The 19,055-nt window shown below is 39.3% G+C and overlaps 1 protein-coding gene and 1 long non-coding RNA gene across 7 annotated transcripts in view; both read right to left on the minus strand.

Annotated features, from left to right (window-relative positions):
• The window catches only part of inf2 (inverted formin 2), a 32,494-nt gene extending 25,651 nt beyond the window's left edge, over positions 1-6,843 (minus strand). For 2 of the 5 annotated variants that reach the window (XR_009825308.1, XM_062042005.1), the window contains exon 1: positions 6,606-6,843. The gene's annotated coding sequence lies outside the window, so the exon portion shown is untranslated. The remainder of the gene's footprint in view (positions 1-6,605) is intronic. The other 3 variants (XM_062042000.1, XM_062041999.1, XM_062042001.1) reach the window with 2 other exon arrangements.
• Positions 6,844-7,756: 913 nt separating this feature from the next.
• LOC133645691 (uncharacterized) lies at positions 7,757-13,055 on the minus strand. 2 transcript variants are annotated; one of them, XR_009825180.1, is made up of 9 exons: positions 12,952-13,055; positions 11,363-11,585; positions 10,932-11,108; positions 10,467-10,635; positions 10,086-10,155; positions 9,915-9,997; positions 9,640-9,699; positions 9,187-9,361; positions 7,757-9,054 (listed from the first exon to the last, which is right to left on the minus strand). It is a non-coding gene; the product is annotated as an uncharacterized LOC133645691 (long non-coding RNA). The 2 variants fall into 2 exon arrangements; XR_009825179.1 differs by having other exon boundaries at positions 7,757-9,361.
• Positions 13,056-19,055: the final 6,000 nt, after the last annotated feature.

Raw genomic sequence — 19,055 nt, forward strand, 5'->3', positions numbered from 1 at the left:
TAATCAGATAGATAACACAAAAAGTCATCAGATTAAGCACACTTTTGAATTTGGATTATTCATGTTTAATCAGGTTATATTTCTCGCTTACATTATTTAAATACAAGCGGAATTTGGACACAAATGCAATGTTGGTAAATGGATTATACTTTTATAGCGCTTTTCTACCTTCAAGGTACTCTTAAGCACTTTGACACTATTTCCACATTCATCCATTCACACACACATTCACACACTGATGGCGGGAGCTGCCATGCAAGGCGGTAACCACGACCCATCAGGAACAAGGGTGAAGTGTCTTGCCCAAGGACACAACGAACGTGACTAGTATGGCGGAAACTGGGATAGAACCTTGAACCCTCAAGTTGTTGGCACGACCGCCCCCATGTTATTGTGAGAATGTCGTACAGGAATATTTTTTTAATGTTTTACTTGAATATACATCATTTATTTGCTCAAAACTCGGTAACAGTTTTATCTTAAGTACCATCTGGGTTTATTTTTAAGTGAAGTTTGCCAGTGAGCACACCGGTTCGAGTCTCCTCACTCATATTTGCACTGACGTATGCATAGAGCTGATCACTGCAAAACAACCCGCTCCATCTTTCAGGTAAGCATCCACGGTTAAGGTAAAGGAGTATGTACAACCAAAATAAAGTGTGATTAATCTGTGTATATACATGATTAATGCAATATTTTTTGTGATTACTCATGTAAGTTATTTTGACAGCCATAATCCGTAAATATGTTTAATAGGGCTGCAACTATTGATTATTTTTGTAATCGTCTAATATTTGGTTTGATTAATCAAGAAATTGGATAAAACACACTTTATGTCCTCAGTGCATATTTTAGGGTAAGTAGTTGGGATAAACTAAAACAAAATCTGCTAGCCATAACCTTGATAATTTTTTTCTAACAAATGCACTTTATCTACATTGAAATAGCATTTTTAAAAGGTGTGCATTAATTGATTTTTTTTTTTTTAGTATCTGCTGTTCGCTGCCAGACACTCTTATGTGCGCTCTATTGCAGCTGCTGTGGGGAACGTCTGCATATGTAATCTTCCAGGTTCATTCGGTTTGGATTGACTCAATTAACATTCACTAAACAGCAACATAATATAAAGCAAATCTTTTTCTTATTGAATTAATCTATTTAATCATCATGGCAGCCTTAATATGCATCTACGCAGCATATTTTGACCTATGGCATATTTAATTGAATTTACAATGTAACTAAAACAAAAAAGTGAAGCATATCATATTAAATGTTCCCGGCATCCTTCATTTTTTTCTGTACACAACAAATTAGTAGAATGCCGTTTTATGTCATCTTTTTGTGGTTTCCCATCAAAAGTGAATGAAAGAATTCCGACCAATCGTATATTACTAAAGTTGATGGATAAAAACGGTGGACATTAATGAAAACATGACTTTGACAGGGGTAAAAATCAAAAACATGTTGTCTCATTTGCAATTCAAAAATGTTGTCCACAATACACTGTGAGCATTGCTAAGCAGAAAAGAGGCTGGTGGCCTAATCACATAGGAAAGGAGAATAGGAAATGACAGCGCTGCACTCTGTGGGTGTGTAAACGATAATGTCAGCAGTGCAGTCATCATCAACCGCAACGCCAAACATTCTGACTTAATCCTGCGTGAAAAACGCTGTCAGACAATTAAAACTCTGTGCAAACACCAACTGGTCACTGCCAGGACAGAACACGTCACTGTTTACAATCCAAAGAATGTGTTTTGCAGAGACTATCACACGGCAGCTACAGAGTTAACATTTCCCAAAAGTATGAATCCACACATGATTCTTTTTATGGCACAATTCCCCTTTTCACAAACCTGACTCTCTGCAGAGTTACGTAAATGTTCCCATAAGATACACATTATGTCCAAAATAGGGGAAATACCTCTGTATTGGATGTTTTCTGGTTTGGTATGTCAAAAAAGAAGCTAGAAACAAAATCTTGTGAGAGATTCTTGTGTCTCTTGTCTATTGTGGATTTCAGACTTGGCATGGCTGAGTGGCGAGCACGTACAAACAATGACTAGCACTGACTCACACTTTGCTACTTTGGCAAGCTTGGTAGGATTGAGCGCTTTTCTATTGGCTGATTCTACTTGTTTTTGCCTGCCTGACAAATGTACCTTGAACACTGGTACAGTATGTGCTTTGCTAATCGACTCTGCCTTTTCATCTGTATCCATAAGATGCACTGCAGAAAAAAATTCCAATCAGTCTGCAGGGTCAAGGTAAAGTGACTCTTGGCTTTTGTCACATTGTCTTGCAAAGGAATCCTGATGGGTTTTGTTACCGTGGCAGCCAGCACACACACACAATGTTTTTTTACAATTGGGGCGGAATTCTCCCATTCTTCCTTTTTCCGCTGTCTACCTATCTCTTATTAGTTGTCAATCTCAGGCAGAATTTAAGCTTACCATCTTGCAGTAATTCGTAGGTGTACCTAATGTTATGGCAATAAACTAGGCAAAAAATTTTTATCTCAATATTTTTATTCATCTAGGTCAGGGGTGTCAATCTCATCTTTATTGAGGGCCACATCGCAAATGATGGCTGCCTTCAGAGGACTGCTTGTGGCAGTATATAATATGAGCATATAAACTTATAATTGCCGTGTTACACAGTTTGCACTGGCAACTGTTTTTCAATGATATTTTTTGTACAGATTATTAGTGTAGATAAGTTGCTTTGATGAAGGTGACAAACAGATATTTAAGTATTTATATTTGATAACCAACAACAACAACAAACAAACTTGGAACATCTTGTTGCATGATCAGATAAGTGTAGTACACATGCAAGTGCATGCAGTCGGTTTTTCTGTCAAAATTGAAAGAAAAAATACATCTAACCATAAAGTGCTTTATTATTTCAGCGTTTTGCAGGACACATTAAACAATGTGCATGCCACATTTAAACAGTGGTGTGCCATCAGGGCCAGCAAGGCCTTCTCTGCTGGCCAAACATAACCAGAAATCATGATCATAATTAAAGATAAAAGTATTTTTTTATTTACTTTCCCTAAATATAAGTATTCATATTCTCTTCATGTCATATTATGCTCCTTCCAGCGCTGTTGTTTTTAGGTTATAGAGTTTTTATCCAATCAGAATTCAGCTAGCTTATGTTGCCACGCTGTACCAAATCTGCCTCGAGCCTTCAGATTCAGCATCGCAGGCGTCTGTGCACTGTAAGCGAACGGACACAAACATTTGACAGACAGTTGAGATAGCCATTTAGATCACGAGTTGTGGTCAATAAGACCTTCTAGATGACCTAAGGCAGATATATAGTGATGTATGAGCCAGGTAACATAAAAACTCCATTACCCAGCAAGCCACAGTAGTGGAGAACATGCGCAGTAGCCCCGCTTAGGTTTTTAATGTAGACATGCCGGTGTGGAGTAAACTTTAAGAAGTCAGCAAACACGCCTCGTCTGCATCTTTTATGATTAGACAAGACAACACATATATTTGCAAGGAAATTTTCAAGAATGATATTTAAAGAGAAACTACATCTTGTGAGACCATGTCGGCCAACCCCGGAAGCGAGCTCGGCTGTCGATTAAATGAGAGTTCAGATATTGTATTTCTTTATTTTTTCACGTTTAAAATGTTTTTTTTGCAATTTTCATTTTGACAGTACCACATAAGATATGTTTTAATTGCTGATGTGGGTTTATTGATTTTTAAATGCGCCAGAAAATAACCCGTTTTGTACAATGTGCAGTAGTGTGTAAATGTGTTTCTGTATAGTATTTCTCCAGCAATGGTCATGTGGTGACATAAATGATGGTATTTTGAGAGGTAATCTTTGAAGTCGGACATCACTGACGGCCTAGGTGGGAAACGCACGGCCCGCCACTGCATTTAAATGATGTGGCAGGCCACTAAAATGATGTGACAGGCCATAAAATATGTTGACAGTCCACATAAAATAATGTGGCAGAACAGCAAATGGCGTGGCGGACCTTATAAAATGGTGAGACATTAAATGATGTGGCGGGCTACCTTGAGTTTGACACCTGTGGTTTAGGTCATTGTGTTCTCTGTGCATTGAATCGATCAGAACTAGATTGTTTATGTTGTCGGAAGACGTTTTGCCTCTCATCCAGGTTTCATCAGTTCAGGCTCAAAGACTAGCTAGGACAGCTCTGAGGGGACGGTGCTGGATGCAAATATCGAACCTCTAACTAAGAATTGTTTCTTTTGGAATGCAAAATGAAAGTGTGTAAGAAACAGTGGAGTAAGACAGTCGTTACTAAATATAATTCTGACTGCTGTTGACCGTCAAAGGGATCACTGCACTGTATCTTCATTTTGTATCCCAAAAACAAAACCCTTCATGGTTGGGGTGTGGTTCCTTTACCTGGAAATACTTGGATCCTACACCATCCCCTCAAACTAGCTGTTATATCTATAGTCTTTGAGCATGAACTGATGAAGCCTGCTCGGATGAGAGGCAAAACGTCTCCCAAGACAAACTGAACAGTCCAGTTGGCATCAATTTGATGCTGTTTTTTTTTTTAATGTGCTGCAAGTTACGCATATTAAGTCGATTAGAGAATATGCGCAAGACCAGATTTGATAGGTGTCGTCCACATTTAGGGTTGCTCTACCCAGAGTGTGCATCTTGGATAAAAGCCCACAGTGACATGCTTAAGTCAAGTGGGAGAATGCTGTGTGGTCAAAATCTGCGCAATTGTGCAACTTTTTCCAATGAAGGACATGGGAGAATGGGACTCTGACCCTTAGGGTGCAAAGATTGCAATGATTGTAATCAGAGAAAAGTGAACAAACATAAACTTTTTTTTTAATTCCAGAGAAGACAGTAAGTGTGTGTATTGTGGTATGAAGAATTTGTGAAATTCTCAAAAGGAAGGAAATTGACTTTCCTGCACAGGAAACCAGATAAACATGCTGGTGCTGTGGCTTATGTTCCCATTTTTTCACATGATTTCCCATTTTAAGATTAAGATTAAGAGACCATGACTGCACAAAGACTGAAATGAATCATCACATATCCACAAAGTTTGAACACATATGCATCCACTTCAGTCACTCATTCAAATCCATTTTAATTTCTGCTTCCAGAAGCTCCCACATGTACCTCTAATAGCAGCTGATTCACAGCCCACAGGACAAACCCACTCATGTGTCCTCTTGCTTGAGCCTCCCACACAACAGCACACGTCCACTGTACATTAACACTCAGCCATTCACCCACTCATTTACTTCTTCTCAAACATATGCAAAGACTATAAGACTGCATATCTTGTGTATCTTAGCAAGAATAAACATGTACATAAACAAGAATGGAGCACTTTTTAAATCTTCAGAAGCTCATGCAGTGTCTGCAGCTGGGTTAAAACATCTGGAGCTCATTAAAAAGATACTAACCCTCCTTCATCCCCACGTATTTAGGGGACATCCATCCATCCAATTTCTACCGCTTGTCCCTTTCGGGGTCGCGGGGGGTGCTGGAGCCTATCTCAGCTGCATTCGGGTGGAAGGCGGTGTATACCCTGGACAAGTCACCACCTCATCACAGGGCCAACACAGACAGAAAGACAACATTCACACTCACATTCACACACTAGGGCCAATTTAGTGTTGCCAATCAACCTATCCCCAGGTGCAAGTCTTTGGCGGTGAGAGGAAGCCGGAGTACCCGGAGGGAACCCACGCAGTCACGGGGAGAACATGCAAACTCCACACAGAAAGATCCCGAGCTCCGGGATTGAACTAAGGACCTTCGTATTGTGAGGCACATGCACTAACCCCTGTGCCACCGTGCAGCCTATTTAGGGGGCAATATAGGCAAATTTAGTTTACTGGCGTGCTATATTTAACTTAATACAGATTGCTAAGACTGTCAACCCGGCCTTGTGGTTAGAGTGTCCGCCCTGAGATCGGTAGGTCGTGAGTTCGAACCCCGGCTGAGTCATACCAAAGACTATAAAAATGGGGCCCATTGCCTCCCTGCTTGGCACTCAGCATCAAGGGTTGGAATTGGGGGTTAAATCACCAAAAAAGTATTCCTGAGCGTGGGAACCACTGCTGCTCACTGCTCCCCTCACCTCCCAGGTGGAACAAGGGGATGGGTCAAATGCAGAGGTTAATTTCACCACACTTAGTGTGTGTGACTATCAGTGGTACTTTACTTTAACTTTAAGTGATGGCTTCACCATAGTCCAAACTGATTTAACCTCTGCACACATATAACAACAACTATGATCTAAATAAAACTATCCAAAGTGGATTTTGGCAACTGGGCACATTTTTCCCCTTGCAGCCTTTCTCCTCTAGTAGGAGGGACCGTTTCAAGAGTGTAACACCCTGAATGGGCGCCGAGGAGACCAAAACAGAACACTTCGTCAATCTTACGCACTGCATCACCGAGCTTTTTTTTTTTTAAAGCACAAACAAGGCAACACAAATCCTCACTGTAAAAATACGTCTTCGCATACAACCGATGACATATGTCCATGATGAATAATACAGTTGATGCATGTCAATTCTGCATGTACTGTTGCATATCATCCATAGATGATGATGAAGATGTCTTACCTGGTTTTGTTCTAGCTGTCCACTTGGAAGAATCGCGTCCTTGTGTGTGTTTCAGATGGGAGAGGCACCGGATGGCATCCTGCCTGCCTTTGACGTCGCCTAAAATGATGCATGGACCTCCTGAAAATTAAAGCATTTGCGAGGCAAGTCGAGCCCAGTGGGTGTGTATTTGTGTGCCTATTAAATCGTCACCACCACAGGCGCTCCACTCACTTGTTTCAAAGCAAAACGTCAATGTGGCAGTACCACGTTGCGACAATATCCGCTGATGATCTCCACAATAAAACGGCAACGCGAGTGACGACGGAAGAACTGGTCTCTCGCCATTAAAGTTCAAAAAACGCCACAAAGCGTGCTATTAATTTGACGAAAATAGGTCGGGTGAAATGGCACCAACAAGAAAATACGGTACTTAGCTTTGCTAATGCCAAGTATGTGTTGTTGCTAAGTTAGCAATTCGTCGTGATTAAAGCTTCGTCAGCAATAAGAGAACTGCAACAGTTTAACTACTTACGCGTTTTATTCTTAAATTGAACTGAATTGTTTAATTCAATATATTTTATTCTGAAGGGACTCCCACAGTTTCCTGCTCTAACCCGCCTGCTATTGTAAGTTTTCCTGCGGTTTCTGAAGCTGGGCGCCGCCAGTGGTTGCTTGGGCTGTCCTCCTGGTTTGCATCCCACAAGCTCAGTCTTACAGACTGTTCATAGTTTACATATCCTCGGTAGTTTTGTCAAATTGCATAAAAACATAAATTTCAATCAGCATTGAACTGCACTGTAAAAATTTTCACCGTTTAATTACAGTAACCTACTGGCAGCTAATGGTTCCAGTATAATACTGTTTTTCTACAGCACACATACTGTGATTTATCACTACAGTTTATTACTGTAAAAGGTATCACAGTACTGTGCTGTATCAAATATACGCTTCACAGCATAATACTGTCATCTGTTTAGCGGCATTACACTGTTATTTTAGTGTATCTACTGTAATATCCATGAACAGTTAATTACAGTAAAATAATTGTAAGCATTATAGACTGAACTTTACAGTATAATGCCACTAGAAGTTAATGAGTTGAACTTTTAATTTTTCAAAATCAAAACCCCTGCAATCTGCTGGCATAAAAATGACTGGAGAAATGGCCTTGCAAGTTTATGCTTTTATTAACCAATCATTTTAAAACGCATCAAATACATTCAATGTACATTTAGTGCATTCTTCTTATTTTCAGTAAAGCATTTTAACATTTAGAACATGTCAACTTAATTTCAAACTGGAGACAAATAACTGAACACGAGTCAAGTGTTTAGTTGTCGGCTACATAAAGCCCCACTCAAAGTCTGTGAGATTTTTTATAAGGATGGCTACGTGAGGATTTACAGTTGCTGCCTTTTTCTGGACAAGCTTCCCGGTCTTCTTGGACACCACCTTTCCCTGGCTAGCCTTTGTTCCCCTCTCAGGGTTAACGCCAATGAATCGCCTAAAAAAAAAGAGAAAGCATATTAGATATTCTGTTGTGATTGAAAATTACTTGCAGTCGATACAGAACTCCCCCCACATTGTTAATTTAGGAATATGCACTGCACAAATATTCATATCAATTTTAGGATATATGTGAGCCTAAATCATAACCACAGCTGTAGATGAGTGAATGCTCTAAAACCCATTAAGACAAATTCAGAGAGGAAGACAATGCTAAAGCCTCCCCAATCCCTCTCTCTATTTATGTGTTTTCTCTCCATCTACGGGACCGTGTATTTACGCTGTTTCCTGCTTTCACCCATTTAACATATCGTTACCTGCTCATTACCTATCTTCTCTGCATCCTGGGGTCACACTGGTGTTTCCTGCCTTTACCCATTCAACATATCTTTACCTGCACATTACCTACCTTCTCTGCATAGTGTGGTCACGCTGGTGCTTTCTGCCTTTACCCATTCAACCTTCTCTGTATCCTGGAGTCTAGCTGGTGTTTCCTGCCTTTACCCATTCAACATATCTTTACCTACACATTACCTACCTTCCCTGCATCCTGGGATCACACTGGTGCTTCTGTCTTTCACCATACAACATATCTTCACCTGCACATTACCTACCTTGTCTGCATTGCCTCGACCACACCGGCGCTTCCTTCTTTCACCCATTCAACATACCTTCACCCGCACATTACCTACCTTCTCTGCATAGTGGGGTCACGCTGGTGCTTCCTGCCTTTACCCATTCAACATATCTTCACCCGCACATTACCTACTTGCTCTGCATCCTCGGGTCACGCTGGTGCTTCCTGCCATCACCCAGTCAACATATCTTTACCTGCAAATTACCTACTTTTTCTGCATCCTGGGGTCAAACAGGTGCTTCCTTCTTTGACCCAGTCAACATATCTTTACCTGCACATTACCTACCTTCTCTGTATCTTAGAGTCAAACTGGTGCTTCGGTCCCTAATGAGAAGGTCCACAAAGGAACAGAAGAGTCATTGATTTAAGGCACAAAATTGGGGAAATGACAAGTCAAATTCCTGAACAGAGGTGAGAAAAGGGGCAAAATATCCTAACAGTATGAAGAGGATTTACCTTTGAACAAATTCCAATGTCCGAGCCCCTTCCTCTTGGTATTCCAAATTGAACACATAGTAGGTGGCAAGAAGGGCAGCAAGCCCTGAGATGAAGCTAGGTTGGACGCCTTCGCAGATGACATCACCTTCCATGCTGACCATCCAATGTTTTATTGTGACTTTGTCACCAGCAACTGGTACAGTCAAGAAATGCAGTTTATGTTCCTAAACAGTATCCAATATGGGTAACATTTTAAAAGGTATTTGGAATGGCCACCTCACACCCAAGAATATATTGCTCTCTCTTTACTTTGTTTACATCTAGTCTCCTAAGGTGTACTGCTGCAAATCATTACTTTCCAATGTTCGGAATGACAAAAACAACAATGATACAAATACATCTACAGGAGAGCATAGTATACATACGTTTAGGACAAACAGACTTATGTTCTGCACTCCATGAGACACTTACCCAGCAGTATCAGTCGTGGACTGGTCGGGAGGGTCAGACATCGGCTGCAGTGGCAGACATCTGTAGAAAAAATAGGTCACCATGATGACTTGTGACAAAATATAACATGGCAGTTGGGAGCATAATTTAATTAAAATGTAGGAATACAATATTTCTGCATAATTTGGTGGGTAAGAGATTGAAAAACAATAACAAAAAAACATTGAATTTTAGAATATTTATAATATTAATTTAGATGTTTGTATGCTTTTGTAGCTTAATAGTGCTAAACTTACATCTGCAAGGAGTATCAGTGCATCTCTTCTTTCATCAAAATAGGCCATCAACAGCTGGATGATACGAAGAGTCAACTCCCCATCTTCATCCACAGGAAGGGTAGACTGAGCATTATGGTTCTTAGCTTTAAGACAAACAGACTTAAGTTCTGCGCTCCATGAGACACTTACCCAGCAGTATCAGTCGTGGACTGGTCGGGAGGGTCAGAGTCCGCTCCACATCGGCTGCAGTGTCAGACATCTGTAGAAAAAATCGGTCACCATGATGACTTGTGACAAAATATAACATGGCAGTTGGGAGCATCATTTAATTAAAATGTAAGAATACAATATTTCTGCATTTGTCCAAACCGTCTTTTTGTTCTGAGTGGTTTGGTTGTTCCTTCACGATTGATGTTCTCAATGCGTGTTTTCATTTGAGTGAGGAATGAAGTAAAACCTCCACTAATGATGGCACCTTCTGGTGTCATATCAGCAAAACTACATGGGTACTGCTTAACAATTTTTTGGCAGATTACGAGACACTCGCTGCGCGTTGGATTAGCCTCTTACCTTCTCATTTCATCCACAAGGATTCTAATCATTTGGCGTCGCTTGTCAGGAGCAGGTCTCCTGCTGTGGGCGATAGCTGATTGCACTTCAGCAGGCATTTTATCCCATGGGACTTGAAAGGTTTCATGCCATTTACTGGATATTATGTGGCGGGCTGGCTTACTCCACTCTGAGAACAAAGTTAAGTTAAAGTTAAAGTACCAATGATTGTCACACACACACTAGGTGTGGCGAAATTATTCTCTGCATTTGACCCATCACCCTTGATCACCCCCTGGGAGGTGAGAGGAGCAGTGGGGAGCAGTGGGGAGCAGTGGGCAGCAGCGGTGGCTGTGCCCGGTAATCATTTTTGCTGATTTAACCCCCAATTCCAACCCTTGATGCTGAGTGCCAAGCAGGGAGGTAATGGCTCCCATTTTTATAGTCTTTGGTATGACTCGGCCGGGGTTTGAACTCACAACCTACCGATCTCAGGAGGTGCTGAAGCTGGTGAAGAGCTTGACAAGGGCGAAAAGCCAGCCAGTGAAGATGAAGAGGAGCAAGGCAATGGACTGGAGAACAAAGACAGACTTCCCCCTGCAGACTTTTGATGTACCAAGTCATCTGGCAAGGGGTGGAGATCAAGCACGACTGTTGTAGTTTCTAAAACGCATAGAAATAAAGCAAAATGTATACATCACAAGATTCAAAATTTCTCCCATATGCATGCATGTCAATTCAAACAATTGTTTGGAATACAACTGCATTAAGGCTTTTGGGAGAACTGTAGAATATCTGACAGGTGCAAATCTCTACTCGAATGTATTCATTCTATGTCAAATGAGTGTTATTCTTTCTCAACAATTACTGTAGCTTTAACTAGATGGGAGAAATACAAACACAAGATTGATAGTTACCCATTTTGAATGCCTCCAGAAGTTTCCTTTGCTGGATAACAGGCAAGAGGTCTTTGATCTCATCCTGCTCTACATACTTGAGGTCTGCTTTTGATTCCACACCTGAGCTTTTCAGTGTTGAGACGACCAGTTGTACAATATCCTCAGACAGGTTGGGTAAAGTTCTGAGGATGATGACTTTTATTTCCTCACAGATGGATGACATGAATCTAGAATATAGGGACTGAATGGTGAAGAATTAGTGAGGACACGCCCCGAATAAAATATTCAGGCAGTGGGTAGTAATCGAACAGCTCTGCTTGACTAACAGAGAAGTTATGCATACGTGTATTGTAATAGGCATTAATGTAAGGTTGACGAACAGCCTGATATACCTCAGTGATAAAATACACTGTTACATTTTTATGAATGACAACCTTTTTAATTATTCCTACAACAAGGCCATCATCATTACGACCTATAACAACAAACATGTTGCTCTTATATGTTGTCCCTTTCACAGTCACGTGATGACTAATGAGGGTATTTTGAGGATCAAAGTTAAGATTAGATAGATTAGATAGTACTTTATTGATTCCTTCAGGAGAGTTCCCTCAGGAAAATTTAAATTCCAGCAGCAGTGTACAAAATTGTAAAAAGTAAAAAGTAAATAATGGGGGTATAAATGGAGACAAAATAGAACAATATTACAGTAGAATAAAAATAAAAAGCAACGATGAGAATAAAAATATAACTAAAATAAGAATATAACAAGAGAAACTAGGCAGTAGTGACCATGTTATGAAAAAGTATTTCACTGTTATTGTTATTGTTATTGAGCAATTGACTGTCTCATCTTTTTATTGTAGTCTTCCACAATAAGTTCAGTTCCCTTCTCTTACCTCAACAGATGGTAGAAACAGGGTCCCAGAACTGGGGGGGGGTGGTATTTTTTTTTTTTTTTGATAAAGAAATACAATCATCATGATTGTATTTCTTTATTCATGTGTGCTTAAGGACTGTATCTCTGTAGACTGTATTGATCTATATTGATATAATAATTTATATATTGTGTGTTTTATGTTGATTTAATAAAAATAACAACTTTTTTTTTTTCTTCTTGTGCGGCCTGGTACCAATTGGTCCGCGGCCCGGTGGTTGGGGACCACTGCCGTATATCATCGCACTTCGCGCTACATGAGACAATATTACAAGTTAAACCTTTTGCACTATACATATCTCTTGCCATATTTATGGCGACGGCTGTGAGTTTTGAAGGCTGAGAAGTTGGAAAAAACTTTTGTGCATTCAGGGAAAGCACACTTAAACGATGCATTAGGCATACAAGCATGTGTCTAACATACGCAAATACATTGCTGCAAGTCGTAGCACAAATGTTGCAAGTTATCATCTTTTTGAGATGACTATGACAGTATGATCACTATGACAAAAATGAAGAAAACTTAGCTAGCTAGCATGCGGCGGTACATGTGGTCAACGATGTCTGTGATGCTGACTGTGACGCTACTTAAGTAATTTCGGACTTTATAAATATATATATAAAGCAATTCAAACAGAAAATGACACATCAAGTTACAAGTGACTCTTACCTTGTTATCAAAAACACACCAGTAGAATGGATTTAGGTGATTGTATAGCTGGAGGTGGCAGCAGGTTATCGCTCGTCCATCCATCGGTACTTGACAACTTCAGAGTTATGATGTGCGGAATGATACGTGAATATAGATAAAAGGAGTGCCAGATCTTTATGCTCTAAAATTGATTTTCAAATCAAAATGTCGATACTTTGATAGTACATGTTTTGAGGTAAAATATCATTAATAGCAACACAATGGGAAGTATTATTTAAATATTGTATAAGTGACACGGTTTAGTGGGAACTACTTTTTCTTCCACCTGGGTACGTGTTATGCGTGAGAGCAGCAGATCGAATTGTGGGCGGACCCAAGAAACAAGTCTGAAAAATACTGTATTATACTGTAGGTTGTGCAGTAGCTTACTGTTGGTCGATATTTTTTGTAAAATGCAACAAAATGTACAGTACTTAACTGTATTTAAGAAGAACAGTATATAACTAATTTTTTTTTGTATTTTTACAGTAATTTTTTACAGTGTGTACTAGAAACTGTGTGAATTAATGGTGTCCAAAATGTAGCACGGATGCCTTTTTTGGCCCGCAGCTCTGTATTTTTGGTCCTCTGCAAATAGTGAAAATATGATTTAATATTAATAGAACTTTTTTTTTTTTTTTTAAAGATATTTCTAATATGAGTTGTCACCTGTAAGATGAAAATGTGTAGGTCAGATAGCTTCTTAGCACAGTGTTTCGCAAATTTTTTCGCCAAGTACCTATACGCCGGAGCTCTTGTAAAGAGAACTCAGCAGCGCATGCACTTTTTGCGTCGGATGAAAAGAGCACAGCTCCCTCCCCCCATTCTCACCACATTCTACAGAGACACTATAGAGAGCCTACTGACCAACTGCATCTCTGTCTGGACTGGAGCCTGCAGTGCCTCAGACTGGAAGTCTCTCCAGAGAGTGGTGAGGACGGCGGAAAAGATCATCAGGACTCCTCTTCCTCCTATCCAGGAAATCGCAAAAAGCCGCTGCCTGACCAGGGCTCAAAAAATCTGTACAGACTCCTCCCACAACCACCAAGGACTGTTTTCACTGCTGGACTCTAGAAAGAGATTCCGCAGCCTCCGTAGCAGAACCTCCAGGTTCTGTAACAGCTTCTTCCCTCAGGCCATAAGACTCTTGAACAATAATAATAATCCCCTCAATTCCCCCCAAAAACGGATTAACTCGCTGGAATATAAAGACAATACAACAACATACATCCATAAATGTGGATATGCAAAAGTGCAATATATTTATCTGTACAGTAATCTATTTATTTATTTCTGCACCTTATTGCTCCTTTATCCTGCACTATACAACAAGCTAATGCAACAACATTTCGTTCTTGTCTGTACTGTAAGTTCAAATTTGAATGACAATAAAAAAAAATCTAAGTCTTAAGTCTAAGTCAAACAATTAAAACACAGTAGCCTAGTAGCCCTAAATATTCATTAAAAACAGGGCAAATGTTTTATTTAACAAGTATATTTAATATTTTTGGCCACTGTAACATTAGGAAAAGTTTGAACAGTAACACTGTGTTTGATTATAGGAAAATAAAACACTACTTTAATCAAGTGATTTGTTGGCGTACCACTAAATAGAGGTGCGCATACTACAGTTTGAGAATCACTGGCTTAGCATATATTGAGCTATATTATTGAATGTTTCAGCATCTCGACTGTACAAAATGTATCAAACTAGACCCAAGCTTTACATTTTTCTGTATCAACTTTTCCTGCTGCAAAAAGTTTGGACATGCACCCCTGGAAATGTTATGACAACACCAACTGACAGACAAGTCAGTATTTGTCTGGACTGATCTCATCTGCACCAAAATATGTCCCAGAACATGTCCCAGAATGCATTTTTCCTCAGAGCAGAAAAGATAAGCACGCTGGGATGGAGTATTAAGTCCAATTATGTGTGTAAATGTAATTTTAAAAGTGTATGATATTGGACAACCTGTTATTGAATTCATCCATCCATCCATCCATCCATTTTCTACCGCTTATTCCCTTCTGTGTCGCGGGGGGCGCTGGAGCCTATCTCATGTATTAAATATACAAATTTACAATGCAAAAATACTTTTGTGAAAAATAATATTTTGTGGCCATATTAAGGCTCCCTGCAAGGACCATTTGTTATTACCATGAGATAACAGCACACATAAAGCACCGACTATCTGCAATTTAGGTCTGTGCATTCATTGTTTTACACCTGCAAATATTAATAGTTTGATTGTCTTTAACTGACACAAATGGTCCGCCTTGTGTACATTCAGGGCTGTACTTAAAGCATTAAAGTCCACAAGATGAACAGCTGAATGCACTTCAGAGAAGCTTAGGTCAACAACAATGATCCCAGCCAAATTACTCTACTCCTGGTAATAAAGGTGTTTCTCATATGATAGTTATGCATGTATTCAAAACAGCATGTAAAGATAGGTTATAACAAATGATGTCACAAGGTGCATAAAGTAAAAGGCCAACACCCAAAAAGAGACATTCTACTTCATTCTTCCATGTGACCATTTGTTAGCTAAGCAGCACCTCAGTCATGACATGTTTGCTGATTCCGATAATTTCTGCTTGCTGGGTATGTTGCAATAGTTTTTATTTATTTTGGCAACAGCAACTAAAACAGCTTGAATTAAAAAAAACAAAAACATCTAGATTCTTTATATTACCTGTGTCAAACTTAAGGCCTGCCACATCATTTTACGTGCCCCACCCCCACATAATTTTATGTGGGCGGCGATTGCCTGAAAATAATATACGTTAATAAAATACATTACTCTATCTATTCCTAGTAACTTTATATGTCCTTTACATTTTTACATTAAAACATACATTCCCTGCATGCAATTGCATATATTTTAAACTTAAACATTATCTAATAATGTAACAAAACATTATCAAAATTTCCAAAACAATAACATTTAAATAAATACCTAAATATCTGCTTGATCCATGACATCCATCAAATTGTACACTGTAAAAATTACAATCGACTTTACAGTAAAATTATGGCAACTGAGCTGCCAATTTTTTAACTGTAAACACAACTTTGGTGTCATTTTTCCATTTACAGTAAAACAATATAAAAACAACTACCGGTAGATTTTACAGTAAAAAAATGGCAGCCCATGCTGTTGCATGAATTTTACTGTAAAAAAACAGTGGAACTATATTTCCATTACATGTAGTATTATGCTGTAAACCATTACACATTTTACGGCAACATTCTGGCGACTTAGCGGCCTTTTTTTTTTTTTTACAGTAAAATCTAAAGATTTTCTTTTTACAGCATATGTAAAAAAGATGTAATAATCAAATGCATGGGTGTGAATCTAAGGGGAACCAAACAATTTGATCTAATTCTGATTCCTGGGGTGATGGTCAATTCAGAATCAGTTCTGGATTCAAACTAATTTTTACAATGTATTATTTGGTATAATAATTATAATTGACATTTTTTTAAACTGGTTACAGTTTAAAAAAGCTCCTTCTGGTTGCATGGAGATGATCTAAAAATGTATTTTTAAAAATCAATTCTTATATAAATAAAAAAACAAAGAAATTATGAATATAAATTATGAAATGATTTAGAATGGGGGTAATTAGAGTCATGATTTGGATGTGAATTTATTTTTTTTGTTCACCCCTACTACTCATCCAGATTCTCTGAACGATATTACAGACTGTAGATCAGCGGTCCCCAAACTTTTTGACTCGGGGGCCGCATTGGGTTAAAAAAATTTGGCCGGGGGCCGGGCTGTACATACATACATATATATATATATATATATATATATATATATATATATATATATATATATATATATATATATATATATATATATATATATATATATATATATATATGTTGTCTGTCTATCTGTGTTGGCCCTGCGATGAGGTGGCGACTTGTCCAGGGTGTACCCCGCCTTCCGCCCGATTGTAGCTGAGATAGGCTCCAGCGCCCCCCGCGACCCCGAAGGGAATAAGCGGTAGAAAATGGATGGATGGATATATATATATACAGGTAAAAGCCAGTAAATTAGAATATTTTGAAAAACTTGATTTATTTCAGTAATTGCATTCAAAAGGTGTAACTTGTACATTATATTTATTCATTGCACACAGACTGATGCATTCAAATGTTTATTTCATTTAATTTTGATGATTTGAAGTGGCAACAAATGAAAATCCAAAATTCCGTGTGTCACAAAATTAGAATATTACTTAAGGCTAATACAAAAAAGGGATTTTTAGAAATGTTGGCCAACTGAAAAGTATGAAAATGAAAAATATGAGCATGTACAATACTCAATACTTGGTTGGAGCTCCTTTTGCCTCAATCACTGCGTGAATGCGGCGTGGCATGGAGTCGATGAGTTTCTGGCACTGCTCAGGTGTTATGAGAGCCCAGGTTGCTCTGATAGTGGCCTTCAACTCTTCTGCGTTTTTGGGTCTGGCATTCTGCATCTTCCTTTTCACAATACCCCACAGATTTTCTATGGGGCTAAGGTCAGGGGAGTTGGCGGGCCAATTTAGAACAGAAATACCATGGTCCGTAAACCAGGCACGGGTAGATTTTGCGCTGTGTGCAGGCGCCAAGTCCTGTTGGAACTTGAAATCTCCATCTCCATAGAGCAGGTCAGCAGCAGGAAGCATGAAGTGCTCTAAAACTTGCTGGTAGACGGCTGCGTTGACCCTGGATCTCAGGAAACAGAGTGGACCGACACCAGCAGATGACATGGCACCCCAAACCATCACTGATGGTGGAAACTTTACACTAGACTTCAGGCAACGTGGATCCTGTGCCTCTCCTGTCTTCCTCCAGACTCTGGGACAAGTCTAGTGTAAAGTTTCCACCATCAGTGATGGCTTGGGGTGCCATGTCATCTGCTGGTGTCGGTCCACTCTGTTTCCTGAGATCCAGGGTCAACGCAGCCGTCTACCAGCAAGTTTTAGAGCACTTCATGCTTCCTGCTGCTGACCTGCTCTATGGAGATGGAGATTTCAAGTTCCAACAGGACTTGGCGCCTGCACACAGCGCAAAATCTACCCGTGCCTGGTTTACGGACCATGGTATTTCTGTTCTAAATTGGCCCGCCAACTCCCCTGACCTTAGCCCCATAGAAAATCTGTGGGGTATTGTGAAAAGGAAGATGCAGAATGCCAGACCCAAAAACGCAGAAGAGTTGAAGGCCACTATCAGAGCAACCTGGGCTCTCATAACACCTGAGCAGTGCCAGAAACTCATCGACTCCATGCCACGCCGCATTCACGCAGTGATTGAGGCAAAAGGAGCTCCAACCAAGTATTGAGTATTGTACATGCTCATATTTTTCATTTTCATACTTTTCAGTTGGCCAACATTTCTAAAAATCCCTTTTTTGTATTAGCCTTAAGTAATATTCTAATTTTGTGACACACGGAATTTTGGATTTTCATTTGTTGCCACTTCAAATCATCAAAATTAAATGAAATAAACATTTGAATGCATCAGTCTGTGTGCAATGAATAAATATAATGTACAAGTTACACCTTTTGAATGCAATTACTGAAATAAATCAAGTTTTTCAAAATATTCTAATTTACTGGCTTTTACCTGTATATATATATATATATATATAGGTATATATTAAGTTAAAGTGCCAATTATTGTCACACGCACACAAGGTGTGGCGAAATTATTCTCTGCATTTGACCCATCACCCTTGATCACCCCCTGGGAGGTGAGGGGAGCAGTGAGGAGCAGCGGTGGCTGCGCCCGGGAATCATTTTGGTGATTTAACCCCCAATTCCAACCCTTGATGCTGAGTGCCAAGCAGGGAGGTAATGGGTCCCATTTTTGTAGTCTTTGGTATGACTTGGCCGGGGATTGAACTCACAACCTACCGATCTCAGGGCGGACACTCTAACCACTAGGCCACTGATATGTATATATATATATATATATATATATATATATATATATATATATATATATATATATATATATATATATATATATATATATATATATATATATATATATATATATATATATATATATATATATA

This window comes from Entelurus aequoreus, linkage group LG03 (assembly GCF_033978785.1).
Source record: "Entelurus aequoreus isolate RoL-2023_Sb linkage group LG03, RoL_Eaeq_v1.1, whole genome shotgun sequence".
Classification (NCBI taxonomy): domain Eukaryota; kingdom Metazoa; phylum Chordata; class Actinopteri; order Syngnathiformes; family Syngnathidae; genus Entelurus; species Entelurus aequoreus.